General features: G+C 47.9%; 1 long non-coding RNA gene across 1 annotated transcript in view; it reads right to left on the bottom strand.

Moving 5' to 3' along the window:
- Positions 1-17,563, bottom strand: part of LOC129388289 (uncharacterized) — a 32,814-nt gene that overhangs the window by 4,701 nt on the left and 10,550 nt on the right. Inside the window, exon 3 of the long non-coding RNA XR_011890329.1 lies at positions 11,194-11,251. This is a non-coding gene — a long non-coding RNA (uncharacterized lncRNA). The remainder of the gene's footprint in view (positions 1-11,193; positions 11,252-17,563) is intronic.

Here is a 17,563-nt window from a genome sequence, read left to right as displayed (position 1 = left end):
CATCTCAACCCAGCGTTCCCCAGTTCTCCACCGGCCCTCCTCGTCGGATACTGGCAGATTGCTGTTGACGATATGGACAGAGAAAAAACCGCGTTCATCACACCTGATGGCCTATACCAATTTAAAGTAATGCCGTTTCGATTATGCAACGCCCCTGCCACCTTTGAGTGTATGATGGACTCCTTGCTCCGAGGTTTCAGATGGTCCACATGTCTCTGCTACCTCGACGACGTCATCGTCTTCTCACCCACGTTCGACACTCACCTTGAGCGTCTCACAGCTATACTTGATGTATTTCGAAAGGCGAAGCTGCAACTTAACTCGTCCAAATGTCGTGTCGGCCGCCGCCAAATTACCGTTCTGGGCCACCTCGTTGACGCTTCCGGAGTACAGCCTGATCCTGACAAAACTCGCGCTGTCCGAGACTATCCGGTTCCGAAGACAGCCGCCGACGTTCGAAGTTTTGTAGGCCTATGCTCGTACTTTCGTCGTTTTATTCAAGATTTTGCGGCAATTGCTAGACCCCTCACTAATATTTTGAAGAAAGGCGTACAGTTCTCGTGGGGTACTGCAGAAGCCGCCGCCTTCTCTCGTCTCGTTACTCTTCTCTCCTCACCACCCATCCTAGCCCACTTCGACCCTGATGCCCCTACAGAATTGCGTACAGATGCCAGCGGTCATGAGGTAGGTGCCGTCTTAGCTCAGCGTCAGCGTGGCCAGGATCGCGTTATTGCTTATGCGAGCCGCCTCCTCACACCACCGGAGCGCAACTATTCCATTACGGAACGAGAATGCCTTGCTGTAGTGTAGCGAAGTTCCGTCCTCACCTTTACGGTCGCCCTTTTTCCGTAGTCACTGACCATCATGCTCTCTGCTGGCTCTCATCGCTCAGAGATCCTACAGGCCGGCTTTGTCGATGGGCTTTGAGGCTAGAAGAATTTTCGTATTCCGTGGTGTACAATTCTGGCCGCCTGCACCAAGACGCTGACAGCTTGTCGCGTTACCCTGTTGACGACCCTGACTCCTCCAATATTACCAGTGCTGCTTGCATATTCTCTGTGTCGCAGCTGCTTCATTTCGCCGACGAGCAACGTCGTGACGCCTACATCAGAGCACTCATCGACCGTTTTGAACACACTCCGGCCGACGCCACACTACGCCTCTTCGTCCTCCGCGATGGTACTCTGTACCGTCGTAACCTTCATCCGGACGGCTCTGAGTTCCTACTTGTCGTGCCTAAACACCTCCGCTCAACCGTTTTAGAAGACCTTCACGACGCACCAACGGCAGGACACCTCGGCGTATCTCGAACCTAGGACCGTGTACGTCGCCGTTTTTTTCTGGCCGGGCCTTGCCCGTTCCGTGCGACGTTACGTCGCCGCCTGTGCACTTTGCCAACGACGCAAGAAGCCTTCCCAGCTCCCCGCTGGTTACCTGCAGCCGATCGAAATCCCTGCCGAGCCCTTCCATCGTGTCGGCTTAGACCTTCTCGGCCCATTTCCGGAATCTACATCAGGAAACAAGTGGGTTGCAGTCGCGGCGGACTACGCGACACGCTATGCCGTAACCCGCGCTCTTCCGACCAGTTGCGCACCTGATGTTGCGGACTTCCTCCTGAATGATATCATTTTGATTCGTGGTGCTCCGCGTCAATTGCTAACAGACCGTGGTCGTACATTCTTAGCCAAAGTAATTGACGACATCATGCGTGCCTGTGCAATACAGCATAAGTCTACCACCTCCTACCACCCTCAAACGAACGGCCTCACTGAGCGTTTGAACCGCACCCTTACAGACATGCTATCCAAATACGTTTCAGACGACCACCGTGACTGGGACCAGGCTCTACCTTACATCACCTTTGCGTATAACTCTTCCCGTCTCGACACTGCTGGCTTTTCTCCTTTTTACCTATTGTATGGCCGTGAACCGACGCTACCACTGGACACTGTGCTTCCGTCCACCCCAGCATCAACTAGCGCTTATGCCCGTGATGCCATCGCCCATGCTGACCATGCTCGCCAACTTGCGCGCGCTCGTCTACAAGTCTCAAGACAAACAAAAGCAGCGCTACGACCTCCGTCACCGTGATGTCACTTTTGTCCCCGGCACCCTCGTGTTGCTTTGGTCACCATCGCGTAAAGTTGGCCTTTGTGAAAAACAACGGGCCCATATCGCGTGCTTCGCCAAGTGACAGATGTCACCTACGAAATCGTTCTCGCCACGCCCACTACGTCCTCTGCTGTGACAACCAGTGACATTGTCCACGTCGCCCGACTCAAGCCCTACAACTCTCCACGTGCCTTGGATATTTAACTGCACCGTGACGGCGCTTTTGCCGCCGGGGGGTAGTATTACGATATGATCGGTAAATACCCGAGAGACGAGCCGCCGTGAGAACGACGACGAAGTGGGTCGGTGCCCTTGGCGCGAGTGAATGTCGGCCTGGCGCTATGGCTCCATTCTAGTGTAAATAGTCTGTAAATAGCCTCTTTTGTCTGTGTCTTTCTACACGTAACAATATATAGGCACTGAAAAACCACCATGACGGACTGATAGTACTTTATACTGACTCGCTTCTGTAAGTAACCTAGCGTCAAATTTTCCAATGCTGCTTAAAGGCACCATCATCATGATCGTCATCATTTTTATTTTCACCACTACATATCACGATAGTATGCCCTTTAAGATACACAAGAAAAATATGGCTAAAATAAAATATATTCCGCAAGGACTCATTTCATGAGCCATATCCACGTCATTGCAAATAACATAGTAGCATGCGATGACACACCGCATCGCTACAATCGAAACGTATCATGTAGGAAGCGTAGATTGCAGCCGCGCTCCAACTTATTGCGTCCCTCTTGACTGGGCGCACCATTTTTGCTGTAAACACCCCCTGGCAACTGCGATATGCGTGACAAGGAAAATTACTCCCTTCGAGCCCGCGCGAAGCATAACCTAGCGTGCTAAAGCTTAGGGCTTGCTGTGTGTTAAGTGACCAGGGAATGACACTGCGCGAAGCCAGAGCTGTACCTAAAGAAGGCGGTGCGGCGAAGCCAACATCCAGAACGAATGGAGGAGCGCAAGAAGACGACGGCAAAGCCACTCGCGCAAAATTTCACGCGCAGTCGAGAAAAAAAAACACAAATGAAGCGACCATTACCGACGGTACACGATGGTTGGCGAAGGAGAAAAGAAATGGAGAACAGGTGACAGAGACTCTTGAATGGCGCGGTGGTGCTCGAACGCAATGAACGCCGGAGAAATCAGCGTGCGCCAGGAGCGGGAGTGAGCCGTCGGGCCGTGGGCCCGAGTTTCCAGACTCCTATCGGCACAACCTGGACAAGCCAGTACGAGGTTCCGCCGCGTGATAACGTTGCGTTCGCTCAAGCAGTGACCAGTACCTTCCATCGACGACCTGTCTGCGTTGTTCAGTTGCGCGACCCTGCGCCTCAAATGTTGATCAGCCGCACCCGCTCGCAGTGCTTGTGCAGCCGGACGCACTCAGCACCATAGGGTTTGAAGTGTAATGACCATTTACCTTGTTACTCGACGTCTTGTTTTATTAATGTGAACTGTGTTTATTGCACGGTGTTTAGAGTGTTCTTTTCCCGTCTGTTAAGAGGGGTGTTCAAAATTTAATTTTATGGTTTTCTTAATCTTAGTCAAGCAGAGGCACGTGAAGACCACCTGTGCAACGAAGTTATGTGGCCATGCGCACACAAAGTGAGATGATAATTATCGCTATCGGCAGCCGAATTAAATAAAATGGAATAATTAACTTTTTATTGATTGCAATAAGTGTGTAAGTTGGTATTCAGAAGCTAGAAGCAGTCGTGTTTCTACACTATCTCACTTCGAAGAAATCTCCTAGCGTGTCTGTGCTCCGAGATATCCCACTTCAAATTGTAATTGTTGTTCGCATGACTGCGGATGAAAGAGAGTTTGGTTCGGCGCCGAGCTCCTTCCTGATGTGAAGCGGTTGTTGCATGCGGCGCTTACTCTGACAACTGGGCGGAGGCATAGGCAGTGATGGTAACTGTTCGCCTTAACTGCGGCGAAATCAAGATATGACAGCGCCATGTGCCGTGCAATTGTTGCTCTTGATTTCAATTAAACATGAGGTAGTTTTATAGTCTAGCCTCCGTTACGCGCGCCTTCTGCCCTCCAGATTCTCCACTGGCGCCATTATCTCGGCATGGCAGCTACCTCCACCCTTAGAGGCTTCGCCGTCGCGTGTTGTGACATGGTTCCGGGTCCTTCAATTTTTTTTTTTTGCGAGCCTAGAGGGGAAGCGTGACAGTTATCTTTGTCAATGCCTACGCCCCGTTTTCAGACTAAACACCGTACGCAACAGCCGCGTCACATCAGGGACGAGCTTTGTACCGATTCTAACCCTCTTGAATACGTAAACATGCGCAGGACTATTAAAATTTGGAGTTGGATATCTCAGAGCACCGACACGCTTGAATTTTTTCCAGCTGATGCTATGTGAAAAGACAACTGCCTCTAAATTTTCAGTACGAACATAACCACTTACTGCAGTCAACAAAAAGTTTGTTTATTCAATTTTAGTTAGTTGGGCTGCTAACAGCGATAATGATCACCTCACTTTGTGTCCCCGGCGCTACAGAACCCATTTGCACTGGTGCTTTTTGCGTGCCTCCCAGTGTCTAATTGCAGAAAAACTATAAAGCTTAATTTTTAAAACCTTGTGTGTACGTCTGCGTTCTGCGTTATTTGTGCAAGTATACATTCTTCCTTCACTACGGAAATCAAATGCTCTTAACCTACCTCTGCAAAGGAAACATGGATATAGATATTATTTCAAGTCGCTATCATTACTCAAACCTTGACAATTGGCGTCTGTGACAGGAAGTGCGCGTTTGATGCGCAGTTGTTTTTCAAAAGAAGAAAAAAATTCACAGTTACGCCGGAAGGGCGAAGCACCGATTGCAATAGCAAATTAGTACAAAGCTGTACTAAACACGGATAGTACCTTTATCGGCCGTAGAAAATTGTAAATGTTCGGTTACTAACTAAATTAACAATGATAGAGTGTGTAAGCATGACTCAACGAGGACGTAGAAAGGAACAGACACACGTAGAAAGCGCTGTCCTTGTGGGTCTTCTTCTTTCTACGTCCTTGTTCAGGCGTTCTTACACATTATATCATGGATTCAAACCAATTAGCCCATCAGCATGTTTTATCTAAATTAATCAGCACGGTGTCATGCGCGCAAACGTCCAAACGAATAAACATTGCGCGATCACAGCGGGAGCAGTCTGTGGAAACAAGGCAGTTAGGAATCGCGGCAGCAGCCGCGAGCCAATTGACCTCCGTGCATCTGTCGCTTCAATGCGTACAAAACCTAGAAAGCACAGCGCATACGAAGCTACCGGCATTGCGCGCACTGCGCGAACATCACAGATCGCTTTCAGGATCAGGCCCGAGCGGGCTCGCGCTTTGGCCACGTCGCATATCATGACACACGAGCGCCGACACCGCCTCCCTGCGACGCCCTCCAATGCGTCGACTAAGGCGCCCGTGATTCGCGTGGGCAACGCCGTACTAGACGCCGCGGTGATCTTCACTCTGTACGGAGCGGCGGGCGAGGATTACATCAAGGCACTGTAGCAGCCGCCAGAGAATAACGCCCCTCCTCCCTCGCCTGACTGCCCTGTCTCGTGCACCAGAGGAGAGGGCACGCATCCTGGCCGCGTTCCTCGCTCGCGCACTCGAGATTGAACCACGTTCGCCGGTTCAACGTTCACTAGCTTTCACTCAGGCGGAACGTCAGGGCGACAGCGACGCCGATGGCGACGCCAATGGCAGGAATGAGGTTGAAGTGTCCCTATAATTGCTAACGCAATAATACATAAAAATGAGCACGCGAGACCTGGTGGCACTGGCACAACGCAAGAGGTTGGAAGGAGCGCAACTTCAAACATGGTTCGCTAAGCGAGATACGCGAGCACGCGAAGAATGTGCTGCGGAGAGAGAGGCGAAGAACCAGCTGGAACGGGAGGGCCAGAATTTACAGTTGCGCCTTGAAGTCGCAGAAATGCGGGGTCATAGCGAAGAGGCAAACCATGGAAGAGCAGGCGCTTGAACTGCACCTGAGAGTAGCGGAGAGTGGCGTAGTGGAGCCAACGGTCGTTGACCCTGGGCTCCAAAGAAGTTTGTCTTCAGTGGTGAATCCGCACAATATTCTATCAGTTTTCAATGGGGGCCGAGGCAACATTGAATCGCATCTGAAGAGATTCGAGAGCGTGGGGACAGGCCATGATTGGTATGGGGAAAGATGAGCGACAGCTCTTTGTGACTAAACCGCGAAGCTCTGAAAGTATTTGGACGATTGTGACCTGATCAGTCTCTAGAGTACGAAAAGGTTAAGTTGTCATCTCGCCAGCATTTTTGTTTCACGGCTGGAGTATATAGGGACATATTCTGACAGGGTAAGCCACAAGACGACGAAACTGGAAGGCAGCATGCCACAAGGCTGCTGCGTTTTTTCGACCGTTGGATGGAAATGTCCCCGACAAAACGGTACTTTGATCCTGTCCATGACCTAATTGTGGCCGAGCAATTCGTGGTCGACTGTCACAGTCTGCTGGCGCTCGTCTTAGAGCAGAACAACTGTAAAACTCTTGTAACCATGGCAGAAGCGGCTGATATTTTCATGCAGGAAAAAATACTACGGAACATACTAATAGTTCGGAATAAGAGAAAAAACACAGGTATGAACGTAGAAGGAGATGAGACCGGTCCAAAAGCTGATATCGAATGCTTCGTTTGTCGTTCGACCAGACACAAGACTACTGCTCGCTGAAATTAGCTAAAGCAACTATCTTGCCCATACTGTCGCAAAACTGGACATGGACCCAAGAGTTGTACCAATAAGAACAGCGCATAAAAGCCACACCACCTTTTATCTGCTGTTATCCAAGGAGAGTTGTCCGCAACAAAGTACAGATTATTGAGACGCCTTGAAGCAACAGGGAAACATCACTGGTGCGCTGAAGACGCAACCGCTATGTAAGACACGTTAAGCGCCGGTTTTGATAGGCGAAATAATCACACGGAGGGTTCGCGTCATGAGGGACACCCGATGCAATGTTTTGATGGTTCGCCGATCACTCTTGCCTAATAAAGCCCTCATTGGCTCTACGGATACTTTGTGGTTGGCTGATGAAAATAGCATTGAGGTCCTTGAGCACTTGGTGAAAATTAGGTTTCCCAACTTTCCTGGGACAGCGATTGTCAAGGTTATGAGATCGCCGCTATGCGATGTCATAGTGGAATCTGTACCCTGGTCGCGAGGAGCCAGTGACCCGGACAACTGGAAATTATCTTCTCGAGATGAATCTAATTAGAAGAAGGTTCGGTATGAGGACGAAGGTAACCGGCCAAATTATCATGTCGTTGGTATAAACGGCCCCGAAAACTTACAAACGTTCATCATCATCATCATCATCATCAGCCTGGTTACGCCCACTGCAGGGCAAAGGCCTCTCCCATACTTCTCCAACAACCCCGGTCATGTACTAATTGTGGCCACGTTGTCCCTGCAAACTTCTTAATCTCATCCGCCCACCTAACTTTCTGCCGTCCTCTGCTACGCTTTCCTTCCCTTGGAATCCATTCCGTAATTCTTAATGACCATCGGTTATCTTCCCGCCTCATTACGTGTCCTGCCCATGCCCATTTCTTTTTCTTGATTTCAACTAAGATATCATTAACTCGCGTTTGTTCCCTCACCCAATCTGCTCTTTTCTTATCCCTTAACGTTACACCTATCATTCTTCTTTCCATAGCTCGTTGCGTCGTCCTCAATTTAAGTAGAACCCTTCTCGTAAGCCTCCAGGTTTCTGCTCCGTACGTGAGTACTGGTAAGACACAGCTGTTATAAATTTTCCTCTTGAGGGATAATGGCAACCTGCTGTTCATGATCTGAGAATGCCTGCCAAACGCTCCCCAGCCCATTCTTATTCTTCTGATTATTTCAGTCTCCTGATCCGGATCCGCAGTCACTACCTGCCCTAAGTAGATGTATTCCCTTACCACTTCCAGTGCCTCACTACCTATTGTAAACTGTTGTTCCCTTCCGAGACTGTTAAACATTACTTTAGTTTTCTGCAGATTAATTTTTAGACCCACCCTTCGGCTTTGCTTCTCCAGGTCAGTGAGCATGCATTGCAGTTGGTCCCCTGAGTTACTAAGCAAGGCAATATCATCAGCGAATCGCAAGTTACTAAGGTATTCTCCATTAACTCTTATCCCCAATTCTTCCCAATCCAGGTCTCTGAATACCTCCTGTAAACACGCTGTGAATAGCATCGGAGAGATCGTAGCTCTTACAAAGGTTGTCGTCAACTAAATTTTCTTGGCAGATGTCTTGCCAGAATTTCTGAAAAGATGAAGAGAAAGACGGGACGCTCGACGTACATAGAGCCAGATTGGGCAAGGAGTTTGTTTGCTATTGAAAACTAACTTTTGATTTTTTCACCAAGAAAGGGATTCTATAACGTCCCTTCTTTCTACCTCCTAGCAAAACTTTTCAACAAGCAGTAGTGCCAAAGTCCATGTGTTGCCAGGCGTTGTATTTGGCTCGTGAGAATCTAATGTCTGGACACCAGGGTATCAATAGGACGACGGATCATGTCCTTGCGATATTCTAGTGGCCTGGTTCAAAAGAAAAGGATGTAGACACGTCACATCCTGTGACGCATACCAAAGTGCGACGCCTGTGATGCCTGTCAAAGGACTTTACATGAAGGCAAATTGGGCAAAGTGCCTTTAGGACGGATGCCGCTGATTGACACGCCTTTTGAAGCCTATGACGCCTATGACGCCTATGATTGACGCTTTTGAAGCCTTTGACGCCTATGATCACAATAGGATCACTAAATGATCTGTACTAGACCGTGAACGTTTTTCATAGGCACCTGGATATCAAGAATGCTTGAATGTTGCCTTAAAAAAAAGGGCTCCATGATTTTTGGGGGAATTCAGGTAACCGAGCCGAAGCAATTGGGCCTCCATTCAACCCTTACGCTCTACAGTAAATGAAACTTAAGGAAAGCTATTCCACCAATACCAACACCCACAAAACCTACATATATATGCAATTGCGCAATGGACAATGGGCAAGTGTCATTTGCGTGTGTGAGTTCTTGGTGTTGCACGTAAGCTGGTGAAGTTCGAAAAGATGAGATTGATCTAGGTTCAAACGCATTCACCTAACGCTGATAAAAATGTGACGCTTCAAGATGACGAAGGCCTGACATTCCCAAAGGCAAGCATGATTCATCGTGTCAGTGCGCGACGGTGTTGCTGCGCCAGTGCTAACATTCACACTTACAGACGCGCGCTGAGTGTGAGGAAAGCAGTCTGAAACGAGCACCAAAAGAAACTCGATAGTGGAGTGAACGGTGACCCCATTCCTCTGGCGCTCCTGCGAGAACGAGGCAAGCGAAAGCGTGAACGTAAGAACTGTTTTGCTTCGGCTGTTCGCACACTCTGCTTAGCTGAGCACCTTAATGAGAAGGTATAAAGACGGGCACGCTCGTTAGCTGGGAGCCTGTACCTCTAGGTGCTTTTTTTAGTTTGACAACTCACTGCATAGCAAGTTACCTAAATGCCTCCATTTTTTCGTATATTGGCCTGTTTCTGCACCATATTTATACCCGGAGCTTTGTTCCGTTTGGTGGAGGCGACTATTGTTGCCCCGACCCCTGTGAAACGCTCTGCAGCACAAGTGGAGACCCAAACTGACATCTGCCAAGATTCTTTTGGTGAATTACTCCGTAGTTTCGCAGATAATTTTCTTAGTGTTGTAGTGGTAAAAATAGGTGGCGTCCAAACCCACATCTGAGTGGTAGCTCTCAATAGAATACTTTATGCAGGTCTGGAGGCCAGTGCTGTGCTGGTTGCATGAGGCGGAAATAATTTTGAAGCCGAAAATACGCACTGATACTTCGACACCATTTACACCGCTTATAAGACAACTGTAGATCATCACACGTTGTGGCTGTTTTTGGCTACTTTTTGCTGACGAAAACATTTTTCGGCTAGAATTTGAGATCTTTCGTCAATTTTTTTGTGGGGGCCGTCTGAGAAGCTTGTTTGGGAGGAAATAGAGGGACACTACCGCAAGCGGGCTTGACGCCGCACACCACGCCGGCCGCAGTATTTACGCCATGCAAAGGATGCAGCCACGTGTGACTGCGCGGGACTGTAACTGTGCATCAGGGCCGGAGTGCGCGCTCGCGTGCTCTATCCTTGCCGTGCTACGCGGACAGGCTTTGTTCTAAACGGATAGTAGGCAGATCCATATTGCGCACTATGTCACTATGTAGTGCTGAATACGCAGCTCAAAACGAATAACTTGCCGTTGATAGAGGAGTGACTGGGACTGAACGCGTACTGGCGCGCGTCCTTTTTAGATGCTAACCGCTTTTAATCACGAGGCGCTGCAGGCATAGCGTACGTGTGATCAGAGATTTTCGCGTAGTTCCAATGTTGGTGCGCGAGGCTCAAGGTGAGCAGATGATAATCGGCTCAAGCTACTTGACTGATGTCAGCTATTGACAAATAGCAGCCGTGTACGGGAGCCTAAATATGTGACGAAATATGAAAGCCCGGAAAACATATCCTGATATTAAGAAACGGAGCGTTTCCGAAAAATGTGACTTCGCGCTCCGTTTGTGTGCCACAGTGCAAAATAAGGTGAGATGTTCAATGGCAGCATATGCAATCCTCGGAATGTGTTTTTTTCTTAGCCTAAAGGAAGACTGGTTGAGGACCTGTTTAAATATTTTTGTTCTTTTTATGGGGCTAGCCGCGTGTTTATTAGCAATCGGTTCTTATTTCGCTCCATAAAGCTGTCATGTACATTACATAGTTTGCACCTTCTTTCATTTCTCTGCGATTCTTGGTTGCCTGTTGGTACAACTAACACTCACGCTGCTTATTTTTCTTGCGTCTAACAATTATTGCATATGAGGATGGTTCATAGTGCTAAAGTCTTATTCAGGGAAAACATACAAAGCAGTGCTAAAACTGCAAATAAGGCGATGTACTATTTTGCTGTCTAAAGAAAATATTTGTGCGAAAGGTTTCCGAAAGTAAATGCGCTGCCCCAAGGAAATTTATGGCATTGAACACATACTTCGTGTACTTACATATCTCCAGCAGTCACTCCTATACCATCGTGCTCCCGAAGATGCATCCACAGCTGGACTTTGTAGCAGGCAGAGACAACAGAAAATGTCAGAGTTAGCAGCCGCCAAAGGTTTCTGCGAAGCTACAACTTGAAGAACATGCGTAAACCCAATCGAGCCGCTTATTTCCCACGATACATTCCTATGGCAGATTTCTTGTCGCTTACGGCATGCGGGCTTATTTGGAGGAAGCTTCCCTTATTTTTGTGACGGAGATAAGACTAGGCAAAGCAAAAGAGAAAATCGATCAAGGTAATATATGCAGAGAGACGCCGAGAGGGCGGACCAACCACCACACCAGCTCTCCTTCGATCTTCGTCTTAATCCGCTTGCTTGCACTTTCTCGAATTTACGGAAATGGCTGGTAACAATATAGTGTGGCCATTTATAAGCTATTCTTTGTCATCTGTACATGATCATCATCATGTGGGGTTCATATGGGGTTCTTCTTCATCATCGCTTGTGGACTGGCTCTCGAGTGTGATCCGTGCTGTGGGCGTGATCGGTTTACCGCATCTTCGACTCGGAATAAACGTAGTGACAACTGCTACGTCACAAGTGGTGGAGGTTCTGGGTAGCCGAGGCCGAGATGGTGGAAGTAGAAGTGCCTGTTGGCTCGTCCTGCGACATGCTGGCGGACAGCTGGCACAATCGGCGACCAGATCGAAGCTCCAGGAGGTTGAGCGGGGAGTCAGAGGACGGAGGACCAAAAAGCACACTCCACCACTTGCACCACTTGCACTTGCACTTCTTTTATTTTATGCATGTTTCAATCCTTTCAGAAATGATTTACTTCGGTATTTGAACATAGATGACCCAGGAGCACAACCTCCGTAGTCGCATGAGATTTAGCTGTTTGCTTGCGAAGCCAACGTTATGTAATATGTTGAAAAATTCATCAGTCATTTTGCTCGGTGAAGAAGGACGATGAGCGAAGCCACCCCGGCTTCGCTCATCGTCCTTCTTCACCGAGCAAAATGACTGCTGAATTTTTCAACATATTACATAACGTTTTCCATCAATCGAGGCATATATGTACATATGCGTGTTGTTATTGTTATAAATACTATTTTGTCTGTGTCACTAATATTGTTATTCAAGGGCTGAGACAACGAATACATCTTTCAATTGTGGGGTGATTTCTTTTGTTTCTTTTATGAAGTAGGGACGTCTACAAGTACACCCGCATGGCAGACGGGGAATTCTACAATATTTACAACTTCCCTGCGGACTATGTATTTGCGAAAAGCAGATTAGACTCGGCCTAAAGCTTGGGCCAGCAAATCGGGTAGCTCTCATTTATTTTGTTCCGGAATAGTTTTAATAGAACAAAAGCCTTTGCTGTAAGCATACTCCCTCCGCAATATGGCATGTATTGACAGCAGAGGGAAATTATGTAACGTTTACAACTTTACTTTGAACTAATTATGACAAGTAAAGGAAACTGGGCATAATAATAGAGTCGTCTCAGAAGCCTATTTGAGTGCGATTTTTACAATATAACTGCATTAGACTGAGAGCTACAAAGCATTCGCGAGAGACTGGAAAATATTTGTTTTTTATGGGTGTGTGTGTGTGTGTCTACGCGAAGCTAAGACGCACCGACTACGACCACTGCCATAGGGTAACTATATACAGCTGTGCTGTAAAACTGCTATTTCTCATCTGGGTTGGTAATTTGCCGCAATGGCTATAAGAGGCATTTCCATATTTCAATTCTTACGAGCAATACCTGCTCCCATAGATAAAAAGCGAAGTGTTCTTTCTGAGGAACCCGTATGCAACCGCCATCTAACCTTTTGCATGATGGATCCAGCAACACTTGCATAACACACAAGCTTTCACGTTCCTGCAAACGCTGTCATACAAACCTTAATATCGTCGCAATAAGCGCAGGCTTCGCAGGCTTCATTAGTGCCCTTGTTTCAGTCACCTCCCTGTATTTTCATTCCTACCAGAGGTTTTATTCATAATTCGTCACCATCCACAACGCGAATTACAAACAAGGTTCCAAAAAATATTTAGTAATTTATTTTTTCGTTTATTATCTTGCGTGAGCCCCCTGCATAATGAAAAGCGTGGCATATCTCGTGATATTCTTTTCTGACAACTACATGGCTAAAATCATGGCGAGGGAACACTCCTTAGAAGCGTCGTTCACAAACAGCTGATGACGGCTGCGGACCTTGTGAGCTCGCTGAAGTGATTGATATTCCAGAGAAATTGCGAACAATTTCGGAACTAACATTATTGCTACTTTCTTTACGTTGGCCCCTTTCCTTGATACACAGATTATAATTCGGAGGAAACTAATACGTATGCGTGGCCGTCTGCTTTTGTGGAGAAATATTGTCACTAACATATGCTGCCTTTCATATTAGGGCCTCGGAGATGAGCTTCCTTGAATATTGCCACTCAACTTTTGTCGTGAAAACTTGCACACAGGGACTCACAGGTACTTACTGGGCAGCCTTGAGGTTACAGACAGCATACAACTATTTCCCTCTACATGCTCCACCTTTTCCAATCCGCCTACTAAAAGTAACAGATGACGTCCATCACTAAACAACTTCCTATTCTTTAAAAATGTCTGTTCTTGAGTTTGTTGATGTGGTTCATGGCGAAAAACAGTGCAAGAAAAATGGGACAAGAAATACCACAGATAATTAATTCTGACTACGAGAACTGATTGGTGCACACAATTTGCGTACATAGATATAGACGTGTCAAAGGAATGAAGATGCTCAAAAGCACCTATACCGTGCTGTACCAGTAGCCGTTCGATAGACTGGCGATACTGAACAGGTAAGGAAAAGAAACTTTGCGTCCGTGAAGTTGCAATACTCTCTAAACAGCGTCACTGCTATCGAGGCACGCTACCGTTCTACTGAGCGCACCGGCATTTTTGCATCAAATGTGGAGGGGTGGTGAATTACTTTCCAGGAGCCTCGGTCGACCCACGGTGTCATCTAGCCCCAATATACGGTTGTAAGACGCTGAGATTAGAGAACACATGTGCCGCAACCTAGGCCGTTATTTTCTCTTCACACCCTCGCACCTCGTGACACAGTCGCGCAAATCTGAGGTTTCCTGAGGACAGAACGTCCCTTGATACGGTCATATTGCGCTTTCCGTTAAACGGATATACCGTTTCACAGTGATGTGGTCGAAAAAAGAAGCGGCAGAACTTATCTCACCAAGAATATTCACTTCAACGCGATTAGCGTAGAAAGAATGTAGCACAACAACGTATTGCTAAATTCATCACCTGTGCCCAGCGGTGTTCCTGGACTTTCTGTTGCCAATACCTTATTCACTTTTCGACAGCTCACTCCTCCTCGTTGAATGCAGGATCTGGTCCAATTCTGTTCGCTCCCTTTTTCACAATGCGCCGCTTTCAATACCAACATTTTGACATTTCAGCACCTTGCCTCTTGTTCAACAACTATTCAGTTACTCTTTCATTTCATAACTAAATTAAAAAGCTCCTCTCACGAGAGCACAGTACATCTTACTCGATGGTGGCGAACACTCCCTGTGAAAGCGCTGGCGTTAGGACAAGCGCAAAGAGACGGGAGGATACGCTTCTGCTGCGTCTCACTTTGATGCTTCTCCGATACTTAAAATTACCTGACATCCAGCCCTAGGTGCAGGGGAGAAAACGCGCGACTGCAGACACCAGCTGCCTCTGCTCGTGCATTCTTCTCCCCGGTCTTAGATTACCACTTAAATATGGTGGAGGCGGGTACGCGCTCAGCAACGTGTAATGCAAGGCTGCGGCAAGGCTGCGCTAGCGGAGCAGACGGGCTCACCTGCTCCTCATGCTCAGTGACCCAAGTATGGGACAGCTAGCTTCGTTGAAGAGCGGTCTACACGCAGGGCATTCCTGGTGCAGCCAGATAAATCATCAGGTTACAGTCCCTAAGGAACCCTTGTCAGGTGGATTAGATTCTGCTCTGCATCAGATACATTTAAATGATCTTTTTTATCATTGTAGGGCGGCTAATTCCCAATGGCACATACCTAGTTACGCAACTCAGCCTCAAATACGTTCATTGAATAGCGCCTCGCAGCTGCTCTCTCATATGAAGCGACCCAAGATGGCATCAGAGAGGCTCAATAAAGACTAGCACAGACCGATTGGCACCTTCTCAGTGCTCCAAGTCAGCGTCAGAGTTTTTCCAAACAGCGGCACCTACCGAGTCTTCGATATGCAGTGGCTCATGTCAGCTTTAAAAAGGTTTGTTGAAGATTGGCCCATATCTACATGTGGCCAAGTACTGAATTATCCAAGTTGGTCTGGCTCTTGGTTCCGAAGCGTGTTCCCTCAGGACAGCAGCCCGATGCGGTATCTATTTTACCATGCGCGACTCAGTGACTCAGATAGGCGGAGATACAAGCATACTAACATACGTATCCCGCGGAAAGAGCGTGAAATACCCTAAAATTGTTGCGCAATAAGAAAATACCGGTAGCTCCTATCTCACAGTGAAGTTGACATTAATGTTATGAGCACTGAAGCAATGTGGCTGCAGAACATATTTCCAACGCAAAAAGACGTCCTATATACAGTGTTTATGCAGCCTGGATTCTCTGTCACACTTCCCCTCTTAACGCGTTGAGCGAGGTAATGCCACCGCCATGATGTCAGCGCATGGGGCCCGTGTAACATATATTCGGACGACAGTATCTGAATATGTGTGACGAGGGTTTTACATGGCCATGCGAGCTAATTTGGCGTCACAGATTTTCGTTAAAGAGAGATGCATACTCCGTAAACATACCCGGCAAGAGAAAGTGCCGTCCGCGAGGTTCACTGAAAACGGTGTCTAATCTGTGGCACCCACCGAGTGACGCAAGTTTGTCACACGGTCGGTTATAAACCGAAATCTCTCGTCGAAGCAGCTCCATGCTCTATCCATTTGACCATAAACTATATATTAGAAAGCAATACATTTTTTTGTAAGAAAATGGTGGATGGCCATGCCGATCACCGGAAAGTCCCCTAAAAGTGCGCGAAGTGCCCTAATAAAGCTAATGACAATAAAATGCACTACTGATGCAATTAGCATTCTTTGGGTACTTTATGAACTTTTCGTAGGTTGACTGTAGATTTCTCTATTGGTCTAACACTTTTCTGCGAACCTGGATCACGGGTAGTTCAGGGTTGAATGGGAAACCCGTGGTGTTCACATGTTGTGGGCACGTTATTGAAACCAAGCATCGGACATCCCTAGGCCACCTGCATGTGGCACTGCACTTACGTGCTGCTCGTCAACAAACCTATTTTACGCCGTCATGGGTAACTGTGCGTGCGTCACTGGATATGTCGCATTGGGTATGTGCCGCTCCTCCATGAACAACTTTGAGGCCGATTTTGACCACTGGGTATGTGACACTCTGTCTGTGCTTCTCCTAACTGAACCTCTTTGATGAATGATCCGTTAAGCTTATTTAACGCTCGTTGGAACCTAAGCTTCCCCCCGCGTTGTCCTAATGATGGCGCAGTTGGTGCAGTAGCAAGCACGAGAGAGGATCCCCGCTGCATACGCGTTTCTCCGCAGGCATTACGCCATGCGGACACTCACACCGACGTGCGTAGCAAGAACGGTTTTCACGGAGTTTTTCGCAATCCACCCTATAAGCAACGTCTTCATATCGCATATGCACAAAAGCACATTCCTACACCGGTGTCTGTGATAACTTGGTCGAAGTAAATTGAGCCTCGGTGGTAACTAGAGTATGTATTTTTCAAGCGAAGCTTGTATTGGCTCACAATATTTGGGTGGTCGTCTTGTGACGCAATAATAAGCGCAGAGCAGCTGAGGGAAAGGGCGGTTTGATGAGTTTACAGCTGCGCCGGCGCTGGAGCGTGTGTCATTAGCAGGAATTGCAGCTGCATAGGCGTGCGCTCGCGTCATGCGCGCAACCAATCAGAGCCGTTTCGCATCCGCCGGGGAGAGAAAGAGCGGCATGGGTATTCGCGCGTCCTGCGCTGGTTTCGTTTCTGTTCAGTTCAGTCTCGCAAAACAGAAGGGACGGCCCCGCGTTGTGCGTTCCCCGGGGAAACAGGCAGCGTTTGACGAGCAGCGGCGAGAACTCGCCCGTGAAAGGCCTTGCCATCGGCGCGGCGATCCAGCCGTTGAAACCGCCCGAACCCAGGCTATCCAACAGCAACGAGATGACCATCTCGAGCTAAGAGAGCAGGAGGCCTAAGCAATGCAGCACTTTTACTTGTGTGTTACTTAACATACAGGTAACGGTGCCACATGACATGTGCACGCAGGACAAGCATCACTTACCCCGATTTTTGGGGAGGGGAAAGTTTGAC

This window comes from Dermacentor andersoni, chromosome 10, assembly GCF_023375885.2.
Source record: "Dermacentor andersoni chromosome 10, qqDerAnde1_hic_scaffold, whole genome shotgun sequence".
NCBI lineage: Eukaryota > Metazoa > Arthropoda > Arachnida > Ixodida > Ixodidae > Dermacentor > Dermacentor andersoni.
Note: the sequence above shows the minus strand (reverse complement) of the source record. Positions and strands in the feature narration are given on the sequence as shown.